Source organism: Tursiops truncatus, chromosome 4, assembly GCF_011762595.2.
Source record: "Tursiops truncatus isolate mTurTru1 chromosome 4, mTurTru1.mat.Y, whole genome shotgun sequence".
In the NCBI taxonomy this organism is placed as follows: domain Eukaryota; kingdom Metazoa; phylum Chordata; class Mammalia; order Artiodactyla; family Delphinidae; genus Tursiops; species Tursiops truncatus.
Genome location: NC_047037.1, coordinates 40,655,036 through 40,671,887, shown reverse-complemented (window position 1 = coordinate 40,671,887; position 16,852 = coordinate 40,655,036). Strand labels below are relative to the sequence as shown.

Below are 16,852 nucleotides of genomic sequence, written 5' to 3'. Positions count from 1 at the left end.
CCAGCATGTATGGTGTGCACAGCCAGGTCAGTTTCCTAAAGCTGCCAACCTCCCTCTCTTGAAGGCCAGGGGGGCATGTTCTGTTTTCCACTGGACAATCATTTGGCTACCATTTGTTCCCTCTGTTGGCCTGGAGGACATTATAGCACACATAGAAGCCCTTACTAAATTCACCCAGCAAGTCTTCAGTGAAAGCCAGCAAGGCCTATCTTTAGTGAACACTGAAAGGTCTCTAATAATAAAAGCTGCCCTCCATTTTAAGATTCTGGTGAGCGGGTACGAAAATCTACTCATCTTATGGCCGCCCAAAACAAGCATTGTAGGTTTGTTCCCTCCCTTATTTAATTTGCCACCTACCAATGTAGAGTGATTTACCTCTTTCTTGAGTCTCTTGATGCCCCCTGTGTATGGGAGCCAGTTTCAGATTACACCCAGGAAGCTCTCAAGGAGGCTGTGAACCAAAAAAATGCACTTATGTCACCCCCCACCCCGAACACGCCACAACAACCTGCAGTTCCACAACACTGTCCTATTCTACTTTGTGTTGCAACTGTGTGTGCATGTATCTAATTTTCCCTTCTAGATAACAAGCTATTTAAAGACAAATAATTTGTCTTATCTTCGTAGAACCCTCACTCCAAGTGCCATGCCTTGCAATTATTGTCCAGTAGGAACTGAATTGGGGTGTTGGCATAATTTGGCAAATGTGGGATGTACAGGAATGGTGGGAAGCATTGTGCATATATGAGTGGAGGAGCGGGAAAAGGAATGTATCGACTAGGAATGCCTTTGTCTGCAAGTAACAGAAAAGCTGAACAACCATGAATTAAACAGTGAAGAATTTAGTTTTCTCGTATAACCAAAACTAAACAGGTACTGGCAATTGGTTTAGCTACTCAGTCGCACCCAAGGGCCAAGACTCTTGCTTTATTTCTGCTCAGTATTCTTCACAGATTGGCTTTTGCTCCCGTGGCTATCTCCCCATGGGAACAAGGTAGGTTTTGCATCTCCAGAGAACTTGTTCATTTCAAAGCAGGAAGAAAGGGGGAATGGTCAAAGGGCCAAACCAACTGTGCCTGTCGTCTTTTATAGAGAAATAAAATATTCCCCGGCTCATCAGCATCCTCTGCCTACATCTCATTGGTTAGAACGGGGTTACATGGTTAGAAACAAGAGAAGCTGAGAAATACAGGAATGTGATTAAAAATTTAGGCATAGACCCAGCTATACACACCTTGCCACCATAAAAAATCTCAGAGTTTCATTGAAAAGAAAGAAAAGGGGAATGTCTCTTGGAATAATAAACATATTATTTCAGCCTCAGGGATGATCCGTGCCTGAAGATAAGATCACAGGTACAAAAGCTAAACTGGGTATCTTAAACACAAAGTCTATAAGTGAGTAAATGAGCAAAACATGCAGGTGATTTCTGTAGAGATCTATTTAAATGCATATGAACCCCTAGGATACTCTCACTTCCACAAGGAAGTATGCTTTCTCTCATTGTTCTTGAATCGTGTGGCATCTTGGTCTGCATCATGCTTTTTGATACAAATGAGGTTATCAGACATATTCTAATATTCTGTTAATTCTACCATCAGACAAATAACCATCACATGGATGGATGGATTACAACTGACATTCAGCCTCCACGTCTGGAGAAAATAAAAGGGTGAGAGGGGAATGGACAATGGGGAACTGGCTCTGTCCCAAATGAGCAGCCACTATTCAGTCTTATTCAGTGAGAGCGACTATTGTGGAATGCTACCAGATTTTTCAAGAGAAATCAGAAATGTGGATTTGCATGTGAAATTTCATGATTAAATGTTAATAATGAATATAGGAAATTTCAAATATAATGAGACCTAAATGTTTTGTGCCCTTTGAGAGCAACTGTCAAGGATGAGAGCTCTCACTACAGGCCAAGCTCAGCCAAAACCCTCGGAGCTTTCTTTCCCACCCCAGCACCTTCCACAGGCATGTTACTTTCCCACCTCCCAATGTCTAGACATTTCTATCAACTTTGACAAACAAAAACACTTTAAATGAGTACACTTTTTATTCTAAAACTGGAGTTCATTTGTAAGAGCAAACCTCTCCTACAAACCTCTTGCCAATTTTTTACTAAAGGTTGGACTATGTACCTTTTTTAAACTTTAGTAAGAATTTCTACAGTGTTATAGCATCAGGTTTAAAAAACAAAACCAGATATTTCTGGTTACCATAAAGAGCAAATATTGACTCATTTCGTGGTGAGATGACTGCTTCTTTGTTGATTCTTTCACTTATTTGTTTTCATTTAGAAAGTGTTGTTTGCTTTAGAAGTAAGACCAATGGTCTGTTTTCAGCTCAAGAAAATGCTGGACTACTTAACTTCTTCAAATTTGCCAAAGTAAAACTTTAATAAATAAAGCTCTGGCTTGTCATCAAGCATTTTGATTTTTCTTTTCTCTCCTATTGTTTCTTGTTTTCCCATTTCACTCTGGCCCTAGACCTTTTGGTTAGCCTATAACAAAACCAAGAGTAATTTGACAAAGACTATCCTCCTCGCTTCACAAAGTAATATTCTTGTTGATTTATGTCACTGTAACTAGCCAAGGCAACCATTCCCCAATCTCAAATCTAATACTGTTTTTCTCTCATTGGGATAGAAGTACACCTTTCAGACTGTGCTGTCTGACCTTACTACACATATCTTATATCTGCCTTTCTCGTAATTGGACCACTGTGCAGCTTTCTCACCAGGTTTATAATATTCCTTTTCCTCTGAGAAATTCTTTGGATTTTCTATGTCCTTTTCTCCTTCTCTTAGATATAAAAAAAATAAAAACGATTAAATAACTAAAGGTAAAATACTTTTTTCAACACATGGTTCTTCCAGCTACATAATATCCATCCACACCAAACCAACTTCAGCAACTCTCTCCATATAAATATATGTATTTATAGTTTATACATCAGAAGTCAATTCTTGGAATGATCCTCATTTTTCCTTCCTATTTATAAGCATAATACATACCACCTTCCCACGCTTATGTAATAGTTATTTAGTTATTGCTTCTTGATTTTTCTTTCTTTTTTTTTTTTTTTTGTGGTACGTGGGCCTCTCACTGTTGTGGCCTCTCCCGTTGCAGAGCACAGGCTCCGGATGCGCAGGCCCAGCGGCCATGGCTCACAGGCCGAGCCGCTCCGCGACATGTGAGATCTTCCTGGACCGGGGCACGAACCCGTGTCCCCTGCATCGGCAGGCGGACTCTCAACCACTGCGCCACCAGGGAAGCCCAATTTTTCTTAATGTTACCATCACAGCGATTAAGTTCACTATGGCGAAAGGCATTAATTTTCCTTAAACATGAATCAGAGATGAGCCAAAATTGCCAAATATCTTTATAATTTATGTTATTTGTAGTTCTAAAATGCATTTGACATCACTTATAATAAAAATATGTAGTCAGGCTAATTTAAAGAAAAATAAGCAGAAGTCTTTTAGAATTGCGATAAGGTAGCTATTATCACAGCAGAGCATAAAATCTGGATTGAAGTTTTCTGTCATGCAAGGGAAAAGAAAACCAGAAAATGATGCAAAGCTCCCATCAGGTAATCAAATAAAGTACATGAGTTCTTCCTTCAATAAACAAATCCACTTAACAAATATTTGTGGAGGACTCACAATGCCTCAGATACCATGCTCGCTGTGCTGATATAAAGATAGACGATTTAACAATGACCTGAAGAGCCCAGCATCCAGTAGGGTAGACAGACATAATGATGACAATGGAATGAATTAAATTTAGCAATTGAAATATGTACAGGATGTTACAGGAGCACTTTCTGGAGTCAGGAGTATTCCCTCTCCTGAAGGAGAAGCAGGTGACTACCTAAGACTGAATTCACAAACAGGGGTTTCCATGCGCTAGATGCCCTAACTAGAGGATAACATATACAAAAGAATACTTGGGATTTCAGGTGAGAAAACAAGTGTAGTTTGTAGTAATAAACACAATCAATCTGTGTAACGTTTTAATTGTTTCCTCTTTGGGAAGTGACATGTATTTGTGGTGTCTCAAGTTCAAAATCCATTCAATTCAAAATGTCTGGATATGTACCTAGAAAAATAAAAACATATTCTGGGCTATATAAAATATAAAACATGGGCCATGCAGCTTTATTCAAGAGCAGTTCACACAACCTGCAGTTTTAAGACTGTGCATCACTAATTGACATTTGGGTCAATTCAACCTAAAGGGAATTTGATCAATAAGAACTCAGCCATGCCCAGTAGGGGCACTTCATAATGGATGGTGGCAAGTCCACGCAGGCACAGCCTCACATTAACCAATGTGATGGTTAATTTTATGTGTCGATTTGACTGGCCACGGGTGCCCAGATTAAACATTATTTCTAGGTGTATCTTTGAAGGTGTTTCCAGATGAGATGAGCATTTGAATCAGTGGACTCAGTAAAGTAGATTGCCTTCCCCAATATGGGTGAGCATCATCCAGCCCATTGAAGGTCTGAATAGAACAAAAGGTGGACGAAGGAAGAATTTGTCCCTTTCTTCCCTGCCTCACTGCTTGAGATGGGACACCTCATTTATCTTCTCCAGTCCTCAGATTGGGATTTACACCATCAGCTTCCCTGGTTCTCAGACCTTTGAACTTGGACTAAATTACACCACTGGCTTTCCTGGGTCTCCAGGTTTCAGACAACGGATTATGGGACTTCTCAGTCTCCATCATTGTGTGAACCAATTCTTATAGCTATAGATAGATATAGATATAGGTATAGACATAGACATGATAGATGATAGATAGATAGATAGACAGATAGATATCCTATTGGCTATATCTATATCTATATATACAGGTATCCTATTGTTCTGTTTCTCTGGCCAACCCTGACTAACACCCTTGGGAAGGGTGGATGTGGACACACACAGAGGAAGCAGCAGCAGGGAGCAGTACTGCTCAATCCTGAAGGGAAGACAGGGTGACCCGGTGTGTTGAGCTGTTGTTGCATCACAGATCACAGTGGGCAGTAGAGCTGCTGGGAGTTCCCGAACAACACTGAGCAGTGTTCTCACTGAGGCAGGGCTGCTGAACCTCCCAGACTTGGATGTACTGGGGGCTGGAGGGACCCCCAGTTTGGCAGGTTCACTACCAACCTTTTGTGGTAGGCTGAATAATGGTCCCCCAAATATATCCATATGCTAATCTCCAGACCCTGTGAATACATTACCTTACATGCAAAAGGGGCTTTACAGATGTGATTAAGTTAAGGATCTTGAAGTAAGGAGATAATCCTGTATTATCCAGTTTGGCCCGATATAATCACAATGGTCCTTACAAGGAGGCAGGAGGCAGGAGGCAGGAGAGGTCAGAGTCAGAGAGAAGGTAATGTGATATCAGAAACAGAGTTTGTAGTGATGAACTTTAAGATGAGGGAGGGGCCACAAGGCAAGAAAGCCAAGGAAGGTGGCCATAGAAACTGCAAGAAGCAAGGAAATGGATTCTTCCCAAAGAGCTGCCAGAAGGAACCAGCCCTGCCAACACCTTGACTTTAGCCCAATGAAACTGATTTGGGACTTCTGACCTCCAGAACTGTGCAAGACAGAGTTTTGCTGTTTTAACGCACTCAGTTTGTGGTAATTCGTTATAACGGCAATAGGAAACTAATACAAACAACTTTGTCCTCTTTCCCCTTTGACACTGCAGACCACCTTATGCCTTAGGTTCATTTAGGAACAGACAAGGCAGTGTGATGCAAGTTTCTGCATGAGCACACATGAGGAAGAGCAAGACAGCCACTCAGCATGTGTGATAAGAGTTGAAGGAGGAATACAGAAAATTGAAAGTCACTGGTCCTCTGAGTGGGGCGAGTACTGAGCAGAAAGCCTACTTTTAGAGGGCTGATTCACAGTCAGGAGATGAGGAAATCAGACAGCCAGTGAGTGTGGACCATGAGTTCATACTGCTTGTCGTAAAAGGAAACAAATTTGTCTGTCCATACATTCTAGAAAGAACAAAGCACTGGATTCTTATATAAAGGGAAATTTATAACAAGACAGATAATGTCTTCAAGCAGCAGTTTTATAGAGACATTCTTAAAACCTCAAGAAAACAAGAGCATACTCTTCAATTACAGCCCAGGGACAGCAAGTTTTGTAGGAGCAAGACAAATTGAGTCAGAATATATTATCTGCAGTAATCCAACTTGACAAAAAAAAATAATAATAATGTAGAGAGTTTAGGCCACCTGAATGAATTACCAAAAGTTATTCAAGGGATATGGCCTCATACCTTAAGAAAAGTTGGCTTTAAAAACCAATGCATTAGCAGTGACTCTAATTTTTTTTTTAAACAGAGAGAAATTGAACACGCTTCCCCTATGTGGACAGGACCTGCATCTCTTTATGTCTCTGGATTATAACAGGTAGGGTAGATTTGAAAATCTTTTCCCAGTGTGGGAAGCTGAGGGCACTGATTACAGAGAGTTCATTCCCAAACTTTACTACAGATCCTGGTTTGTGTTTTGTGAGAAAACTAAATAATCTAATGTATTTGTACTGATTATAGAATAATTATATTGCATATTGTTCATTTATTTTCTTAATGGAATGTTGATAGACACACAGAGTAGACCACACCCACTCTGAAAAAATGAGTGAATATTCTGACTTGATTAGGTCTCCATCTTTAGCAATCATGAAATCCTAGTTCCTCCTTTTACAAGGCCCTAATATTAGGGGGTAAATGTGAGATGGAGATTCAGATTTTTAACTCCTCCCACTGGCTGCACTTAGTTCTTTCTAATTCCACGCTTCCCAGAATATTGGAGCTGGATCTTAGCCCACAAACTCAGGATTACAAAAAAATATTTATTCTTATTATTTTTGTCATTCCTTTCTTTTCTTTTTTTTTTTTGGCTGCGCCGAGAGGCTTGTGGCATCTTAGCTCCCTGACCAGGGACTGAACCCGGGCCCTTGGCAGTGAGAGCATGGAGGCATAACCACTGGACTGCCAGGGAATTCCCTCATTCTTTCTATTTTATTCTTTATTCTTTTAATTCAGCTTAATTTCTGTTTTGGGTTCCCATCATGCTGGGCAGGGAGGAAACCCAGCCTCAAGCCATGGTTCCTCCCCTCTGGTCATGCTGGGGTCCCAGAATCTTGGGCAGCGGAAGGCAGTCAGGGAAAGACAGACTTGGAGACATCCGACATAGAGGCAGCAGTCCCTGGAATTGCAGAGTTTTCCCACTGCTGCATAACCTAGCTGAGGCCTGGGAGTCTCCATGAAACTGCCCCAAGCAGCTTTCTCAACTCTAGAGTCTTTCCACCCTCCCAAAGCCCTGCCTAGAAATTAAGCAAGCAGTTAAGAAAAACAAAACCAGCTTTCTGGGTTCAATATTCAGCTCTGATACCTACTAACTATGAGATCAGCAAATTATGTAACCTCTCTATGTCTCAATTTCTTCATTTTTCAGCTGGGAATATATCAATAGTATCTAACTCAACAGGTTGTAAGAAGTAAATACATGCCATGCACTTAGAATAGTGTCTGGCATACCAGAATCCCACACGTTTTGATATTCACTAAAATGTAATCTCCATGAGGGCAAGGATCTTTGTGTATTTGTTCACTGCTCTCAGACCAGTGCATGGTGTATACAGAAGTTAAAGAATGAATGAATGTTGAAAGACTCGGCACATGTTCCTTCTTTGTCCCAGGACTTCAGAGCTCTCTGCTTTCCTTATGTTCCCTCTCTCCAGCCCTGGAAAATCTCTCTCTAGTATCAGAGAAGTTTTTATTTTGGGGGGTGTCTGGCCAATATGTTGTTTCTGACCCATACCATCCCCACCTCTGCCCACAGGACCAGGAAAACATGTAGACTATGCTTTATTTTCTTCCAACCATATCCCTCCATAGAAGCAAAGAACAGACTTTACTTGGCTTTAACGGAAGGAAGAGAAAGGAGGAAACACAGAAGAAAAGCAAAGTTTAAAAATCTCAAAATAGTATCCCATCCCAAGAGCTTTAACTCATTTTTTTTTAACTTTTAGTTTCTCATGAGTGAGTCCAAGGGTTGTGCAAAATTATAGGGCTCTTTCTTGTAATCATTACATGAAATGCACTCATGCCTGCTCACAACAGCTGAATCTAATCTCTCTGTGATTCATGGCCAAGTTACCGTTGCATTGCTCGTCAGAACAGTTTCCTCCTGGTTCCCTTGGACAGGATGAGGCTGGCTCTTGGTAGCCAAATCATTGGAGTCATATCAATGAGCAATTTGCCTTCTTTGATAAAAGCTCTACTCTGATTGTTAGGTACACACAGAGCCCACACCCAAGCATACTACGTATACTTTCTAAACAGAGGTGGGGCAAGCACCATGATGTCCGTTTCCTGCCAAGTCAGTAATGCTGTCCTCCTCCACCCTCCCTCCCACCTAGTTTGCCATCTTCAGGTCTAGGCAGTGCAGACAGTTACTAGCCTCCTATTTATTAGTGTAAGCAGTCTGGGTTTCTTTGCCAAAAGATACACTCAGGAAGGCTCATCAGCCCATACCCAGTTCCACTGGCTGTGCTGCCAGCTGGAAGCCTCCCATACTTCACGTTTGGGCCCTAAAATCAGAGCCCAAAGTTAACCTGGCTTCTTCTGGGACAGCAGCACCAGAGCCAACAATTCTTCACTAACATTTAATGAGATTGTTAAACACTTCATTTCAAAACAGATCTGAAGTTGGCTTAGGGTTTTGTTTTAAAGCCAGATGTATTTTCTGGTTCTTAGTTTGTCCAGGTATGGCTGAGATTAGATTTTAGTCTAATCAGTGCTGCCTAGAGCTGAAGATGTGAGCCATCTTACTGGTAAAGACACCTCTCCCTCAGCCTAATTATTTTCCAGGGTTCACTATTATACCATACTCACGTGGTAAATATTGATAAGGATTGGAAATGACATAATATGGGCGTAAGAGCCCTGGGCTGAAGTTCAAATATCTGCATCCCAATCATGACCTAGTCACTATTAGCCCTTGGGAAAGTCAGTGACCTGGTCTGGATTTAGTTTCCCTATCTGTATATTGTGAGACATTTTTTAAGTACTTTCATATCCTACAATTATCCTTGCCTATGAGAGCCCACTCTTTGACTCTGAAGCATCCATTCCTTTGGGAGGGCAGACACCATCTGTAACAAAGGGTCAGCATCCGTGTCCAAAACTGCTTCTTATTAAAATTCTTATTAAAAAAATAGTAATCACCAGTTTTAAAATCTCTAAATTCTTTCAGCTTCCTTTATATAACAAAAGCAAATCTTGACCAACGCATCTTGATTCGCCCAGGATGTTTCCAGTTTTAGCACTGAGAGTCCCATACCCCAGGAACCCCCTCAGTCCCAAATCAGGGTAATCAGTCGCTCCACTTAAGAGTCTGGACCTACAGTTTAGTTATGAGCCGTAGTGTAGAGATTATTTAAGATAGAAGAGAAAGACTGGTAAGAATGTGAGCTCCAGAAGGAGTGAGTGCTTCAGTCATCTATGAACAAACCACCCCAAAAGAGTGACTTAAAATATGAGCAATCATTTCTTTTGCTTGTGAATCTGAGCATTGAATGGGCTTAGCTGGGTGTTTCTTGCTCAGGGTGTCTCTTGAGGTTGCAGTCAGACAGTGATTGAAACTGATACCATCTTGAAGCCTTCTTAACTTGCATGTCAGCACCTGGGTTGGGCACACTTGAACAGCTAACAGCTCAAGCTCCTCAGATCTCTCTCTCTTCCCCCCGCCAGCTCCCTCCCTTCCTCCCTCTCTAACTCTTTCTCCCATCTCCACATGCTCTCCCCAAATGGTTGCCTCAGGATAGCTGGACTTCTCACGTGGGGGCTGAAGGCTCCCAGAGCAAGTCCCAAGAGAAACTGGCAGAAATGGCATGGCCTTTTCTAATCTAGCCTCATGTCATACTGCATCGCTTCTGCCATATTCTTTTCATTAAGCAAGTCACAAATGTCCACCCAGGTTCACAAGAAGTGACATAGACTCCACCTCTTGATGAAAAGAGCATCAAGGAATTTGCAGACACGTTTCACAACCACCATAAGGAAGAAGGACACCTACTCCTTCCAGCTCAGAGAATTTACTTGAAAGAGAAGAGAGGTAGGGGAAGCAAATTGTCAGATGCATATGTGCTAGGGATCACCACCACACCTCCCCAGACCATAAGATCTGAGCGGCTGGTATCAGACAGTAAAGAGTCAAGAAGAAAGCCAAAAGTAGAGAAGCCTCAACCACTTCCCATTCACAATTCTGGGAAGATGTCACCACATAAGGCACCAACAATGAATGATGCAACAAAGTGAAAATGGCAGCCCAGCCCGGTTAGGTAATGAGAGCATCAATTACCCAGAGCCTTCCTTGTGGCACAGAAGAAATTTAGAGGTTTCTGCCTATCCCATGAAGGATGTGAGAAGATGATGTTGCTGATGGCAAAGGTACCACAGAGCAATGATGAGGTCACTCTGAAGTACTTTAAATTGGGAATCACAGGCATCCTCAGACCGTAGGGAGAAGAAACTGTGGCATCAGAGAAAATGGAAGTAGGGTGAGTCTGCAGGAAAGACTTCTGGATCAACTGAGCCCAGAGAACAGACTGAGAGTTCTCCAGAGACAGGTAAGCAAAGTGCCCCCAACCCCATCACCTGACTGGATGGACAAGGGCAAGACCAGAGCTCTGGATCCACCTGTCAAGATGGAGACAGGAGGAGCCAGAGGGCAGCAGAAAACTGGTGTGTGGACCTGGGGCCTCTCTTCCCTGCCACCTTGCAAAGACAATGGAGTCACCTGAAAGTGATGAATATATCACAAACTGGCAGGTTTAAATTTCTGGTCCCTTCTTTCAGTCTCAACTCTCATTCAGGGTGGCAGCTGTGAGAAAATTCAGGTCAGCTCTACAGAGAGAAAAAGCAATATTTCTTTTTGCACATCTAAGTTACAGTGTTAAACCTGTCCCTGAGCAATATGAAAAACAGAAACCACTCTTCTGATTACCTCACTCCCCACCCTGAAGCCACAATAGTTCCTGTTGCTTACCTCTGACTTGCCATTTCCTCCCTTTGTGCCTGTGCACTTATGGTTCCCTCTATCTGGAATGTTCTCTCTGTTGGCTCTACATACCTTTCATATCTCACCTTAAATGTCAACTTCTGAGTGAGGCCTTTATTAACTGCTCTGCCAAAATGGATCTACTCCTGTTTTTCTCGATCTCAATACCTACTGATTTTTTTCTGATAAATGATTTCTCACCCCACCGGCACTGTTCCCAACCAGCTGCTCTCCAGACCTGCCCATCTCAGGAGACAGTCCTACCCAATCGCTTAAGCCAAAAACCTCAGTTCTTCTGAGTCCTTCTCATTTGTCCTCAAACCCACATCTAAAGGAACTGCAGTCTGAAGGGCTCTGTCTCCAAATATATATCCTAAATCCATTCACTTCTCTTGCTCGCCTCTGCCACCACCATCTAGTTGGGCCAGAACTTTCTTGCCTGGTCTGACCTGCAGTGCTAGCCTCCCTACCTCTGCTCTTGCCTCTCTACCATTCCACATCACACTCAACAAAATATTTTTAAAATATAAATCAGCTCCCACAACTCCTGTGTTTAAACCCTCAATGGCCTCAAAAGTCTCCCCCTAGACCCACAAGGCCTGAAGGGTCCATCCCTCAAGCTCTTCACCTAACAGCACATCTCCTTCCCTATACACTGGTCTGCTTTGGACTCTTTGAACCTGCCATCCTGCCTCAGGGCTTAGGCAATTCCTCTAACCTGTAACAATCTCCCAATCTCCCTTAACACAGATGGCTCCTTCTCATCATTCAAGCCTCAGCTTAAATGTCATCTCCTCAAAAAGGCCCTCCCTGAGCTCCTCCCACCCCCATTAGAAAGTCCCTCTCCTTGGACTTCTTTTCTTTACAACACCTAACTCTGTGATGAAATGGGCAGTTCATTTGTTTACTTTTTAAAAATTATCTAGTCCCTCCTTCACAAACACACTTAGGTGAGCTCCCTGGTGCAGGTCTCTATATCCCCAACACCCAGAGCAATATGTGGCTCTTAGGTGCTCAGAAGGTACTGAACAAACAAACGAATGAATGAATACCTTGAAAACCTGTTATTCTCTGAGGAAGAAGGAGCATTTTCTTCTGGTCTCAGTTTCCTCACCTGTGAAATAAAGCTATTGAATAAGGTGACCTTCAGGGCTCATTTCAGCCAAACATCCAAGGTTCTTTCTGTAATTGCACGTGCACTCTAACGGTTGGCTCTGTAAGGGCATCTTTTCTCTACAGATAGTTTAAAGGGCTCTTTCAATCTTCTCCTAAAGTAAAAATTCGTGTCTGCCAAAATAGAGTAAAACTTCACTAGGTAAATAATACAGTTAACACTTGCCAATAAGATAAGGTCAACCCAAGTAAAATGTAAATCTCTCATTTCAAAAAATGATGAAATAAACTGCCTGTGCTCCAGGTCTATTTATATCTGGCATTTAGCTTTCCTTTGGAATTTGGCTCCTCTGGGCTGGAGCTTGAATTTAAGTAAACACACACACACACACACACACACACACACTATATATATATGTATATATAAGATCAAAACTCTATTAACTGCAATGATTTGTTGTGTCCCTATCTGGGGCAATATTCTTTATTGTCAGCAGTACTTAGTTTTCAATTTCAATTCATTTTTCAAGTTCTTCCTGATCTAAAAAAAAAAAAGAAAAAGCTATGAGGGTGGAAGAAATACTCTTTTATTCTAGCAGGGTTCCCAGCTACATGACTGCAGGTTGGTACGTCCAGGCAAATGGCAATAGAACCCAGGACTTCAAGTTCTCTCTCAAAGCATTTCTCTTTGAAGAACCACAAAGTCACTCTAAATGCTCTTTGGGCTTCAAAAAAAGAACATCTCAAGCTAGTCCCCATGGTGAATTTTTACCATATATAAACACATCTAATTCCATAGGCTAAAGGCATGAAAGAATATGTTTGGAGAAAAAGTAGAAGTTTGAATAAGAAAATAATAACCAAAAAGTCTAGGATATACATAAAAAAAACCTTTCTTACTCTCTTCTGTAACTTCAGAATCAGATCCATCCTTCAAGCTTCACTTCAGAAATCACCTCCTCCAATAAATTTACCCCAGCTCCTCAGACCACTTTAAAATCTCCTTCCTCTCAATTCCTGCCACACTTTGCTTGTAATTATTCAATTTATTTGACTCAGAGATTATATATGGTTGTTTACATGCCCACCTCCCAGTAGACAATGTGCCATTCACTGAACTATCTTCCCCACTGCCTGTAAGCACCTAGAGGGCAAGGACTCCCTCTAACTCACCTAGAATGTTCAGCAAGGCCTAAAATCACACTTCTCTTCTTATGTTCAAAGTCATTATTGCCTTTTTCTCAAGTTATTAATAAAATACAGATACTTCTATGTTTTTATAAGCATTTTTACTCACTACCTAGGGGAATTTTTTAACTTTTTATTTTAAAACATTTATAATGCCCTTTATCCAGCTTCCCCCAGTGGCAACATGTTGAACACAAGATCAAAACAGGAAACTGACATTGGTACAATACTCTTAACTAGACTACAGACAGTGTTCAATGTTCATCAATTTTTACATGCACTCATTTGTATGTGTTTCTATGCACTATATGCATATGCAATCCCATGTATATACATTTATGTAGCCACAGTCAAGATACAGAGCTGTTCCATCATCACAAAGGATCCTGCTCATACTCTCCATTTATCTTCACATCCCCCCGACATCTATCCCTGCCCCATGGCAACCAGTAATCTGTTCTCCAACTATAGTTTACCATTTTGAGAATGTTATGCAAATGAAATTATAAAGTGTGTATAAAACCGTTAAAGATTTTAAAGTATAAAACCTCTTGATGTTGACTTTTTTCAGCATAATGCCCTTGAGATCCATCCAGGTTGTTGTGTGTATCAATAGTTCATTAATTTTTATTGCTGAGTAGTATTCCAAGGTATGAATGTACCAGAGTTTGTTTCCAGTTTGGAGGTATTAAAATTAAAGCTGCTATAAACATTCATGTATAGATGTTTGTGTGAACGTAAGTTTTCCTTTATCTGGGATAAATACCCAAGAGTACAATTGCTGGGTCATATGGTAAGTGCATGTTCAGTTTTATAAAAAACTGCCAAGCTATCTTTCCAGAGTGGCTATGCCATTCCCAATAGCGATATATGAGGAATCCAGTTTCTCGGCATTCTCTCTAGCATTTGGTATTATCACTACTTTTAGCATGTATACACACACACATATATATATATATATATACATATATATATATATATATATATATACACATACACATACATATATATAATGGAATATTATTTAGCCATATAAAGGAATGAAGTACTGATACATGCTACAAGGTGGATGAACCTCTAAACATTATATAAGTGAAAGAAGGCAGACACAAGAGGTCACGTATTGTGTGATTCCATTTATATAAAATACCCTGAAAAGGTAAATTCATAGAGTGGGAATGCAGATTGGTAGTGCCCAGGAGCAGGGGAGAGGAGAAATTGAGAGCAACTGCTTAATAGGTACAGGGTTTCCCCTGGGGTGATAAAAATGTTTTGGAACTAGATAGAGACAGTGGTTGCAAAACATTGTGAATGCACTAAATGTCACTTTAAAATGTTAATTTTATATTATAGGAATTTGACCTCAATATTTTTAAAAAAAAGTTGGACATATTTATGTGGGTCTGTTTAATACCATCCAGCCTTGATTACTATAGGTATATAGTTAACATCATACTTTTCATACATAGGGCCAACTACAGGTGAGCTGGGTAAACGGACACTCTCCTCACCAAGCATTTTCTCTCACTAGGCTGGGAGTTTTCCCCCAGAGGCACAGATCCCTCTATCCCAACATACATTCACAGGCCCCCTATTATCTAGCTCCCTATTACACACAGGTGAAAGCAGGCTTTGCTGATACAGATTGGCATAGGGTCTCAAGAAACTGGAGATTCAAAGTTAATTCATATTATCACTTTGACTTTTTGCTTACCCACCTTATTATTTTAAAAAATCTCCAAGTATTAAGCGTAATATTTGTATTATTACTTAAAATTGTATGCATGATTAAAGTGGGGAAAGGAGAGTTTTTATCTTCCTATATGGTAAGGACTGAACTAATAATGGGAGTGTGCTTAGCTTTAATTTGAATTGATTAGGTTTTATTAGTGTTAAGTGGCACAACCCTGTAAAAGTGATACTAAGATTTATATTTATTTCTAATGGGCCTCTGGCTGGACTTTGGGTTTGGTTGGGGTCAAAGCCAGGTTGTTCCTAAGTTGAATTCATTCTGATGCTTGACACCCCCCACCCCCTTGTCCATTTAGAAGCCCTACTTCTAAAGGTCAGTGTACCGTCTCTTTGGCACCCAACTAACAATTAAGAGTAGGCTATAAGGGAAGATTGTCTATATTTTGAGTGGCAAGAAAAGCCGCAGTCATTTTGTCTTTGCACTTTGGATGCTGAAATCTTCCTGTGTAACATAGCCACATCTAGATAAATACGAGCTTTTTCTTCTATTAAAATTATGTCTATCAAAATGCTTTCTTTTATAGAATTTTTCTGACCCATAGTGGCCTGTAAAACATGTATTTGGAATAATATTTGGAAAAAAGTAAATAGTTTTTTCAAAATGAAAAAAAAAATTTGCTAAGCAGTTAGCGGCAGTCAATGAACAACACTTTCAGAATGGTTTTGAAGAGATGATCCAGTGGACAAAAGAGGGGAAATTGTGGGAGTTCCCAATTAACAATGAAGCAGGTTTTGATGATGATGTTTCAGAATTTCATGAACATATATTTCTGGATAAATACCTGGAGGATTTTCCAAAACAAGGACCAATTCGCTACTTCATGGAGTTGGTGACCTGTGGCCTTTCCAAAAGGCCACAGGTCACCAACTTTTTTTTTTTTTAACAAACATTCAACACACTTTATTGATTTAGGGGCCAAACAGGCAGCATTTGGACAGTTAAGAAAGGCACCTCATTGAAAATAATACATCACAGTGCTGTTGAGTGATCCCAGTCACAGGATTTGAAGATGGAAAGGACAATCTCTGGATAATGTCACTTAGGACACTTGCTCATTTATTAAAAAGAGTCCTTTCACATGACATGGATGGAGGAAGGCAAGAGTGTAGGACTATAGCATATGCTGGGTGGCTGTCGAGAGCTTACCCACGAGAGCCGGTGGGCTGGTACATCAGTGGTAAGTTGGGAAGGAGGTGAGACCAGCCTGCTCCACCTGCCCCATGACTCCAGTAAACCTGATTTGCTGAGCCACTACCCCCATGAACATACTCCACATCTCTTTCAAATGCGGAGATGACTTTTTGATCTCATGGTATGGGGAACCAGGGTTAGTGGTCAACTCCCGCCCTGCTCCAAGCTACACAACAGACAGGACAACAGTGTGATTTCCTGGGCTGGCATGAGGTTCTGATAAAAGCTGAGGTCTTAGGGCACTGGCACTCTAGAGTTGGAGTATTAATTACTAGCTTATCAAGATTTTTAGATATTTAGATTTTTACTTAATTCTAAGTTTTACACTAGTGAGAAATCTCCTGGCAGGCATTTCAAAAATACCCATAAACTGTCACCAGGAGCTGTAGTGGAATTAGACCATCTTCATGGAGCCATGGCACACCCCAGCCTCCCACTCATGAAAGGCTGAGCCCATAACCAGCTTTCTTCACCAACCAGGCAGGAGGCTAATTGGGCTGTACAGTTCCATCTCAT

At 41.0% G+C, this 16,852-nt stretch overlaps 1 long non-coding RNA gene across 1 annotated transcript in view; it reads right to left on the bottom strand.

Annotated features, from left to right (window-relative positions):
- LOC109551919 (uncharacterized) overlaps positions 1-16,852 on the bottom strand; it is a 175,556-nt gene that overhangs the window by 135,093 nt on the left and 23,611 nt on the right. The window contains exon 3 of the long non-coding RNA XR_002178624.3: positions 376-451. This is a non-coding gene — a long non-coding RNA (uncharacterized lncRNA). The remainder of the gene's footprint in view (positions 1-375; positions 452-16,852) is intronic.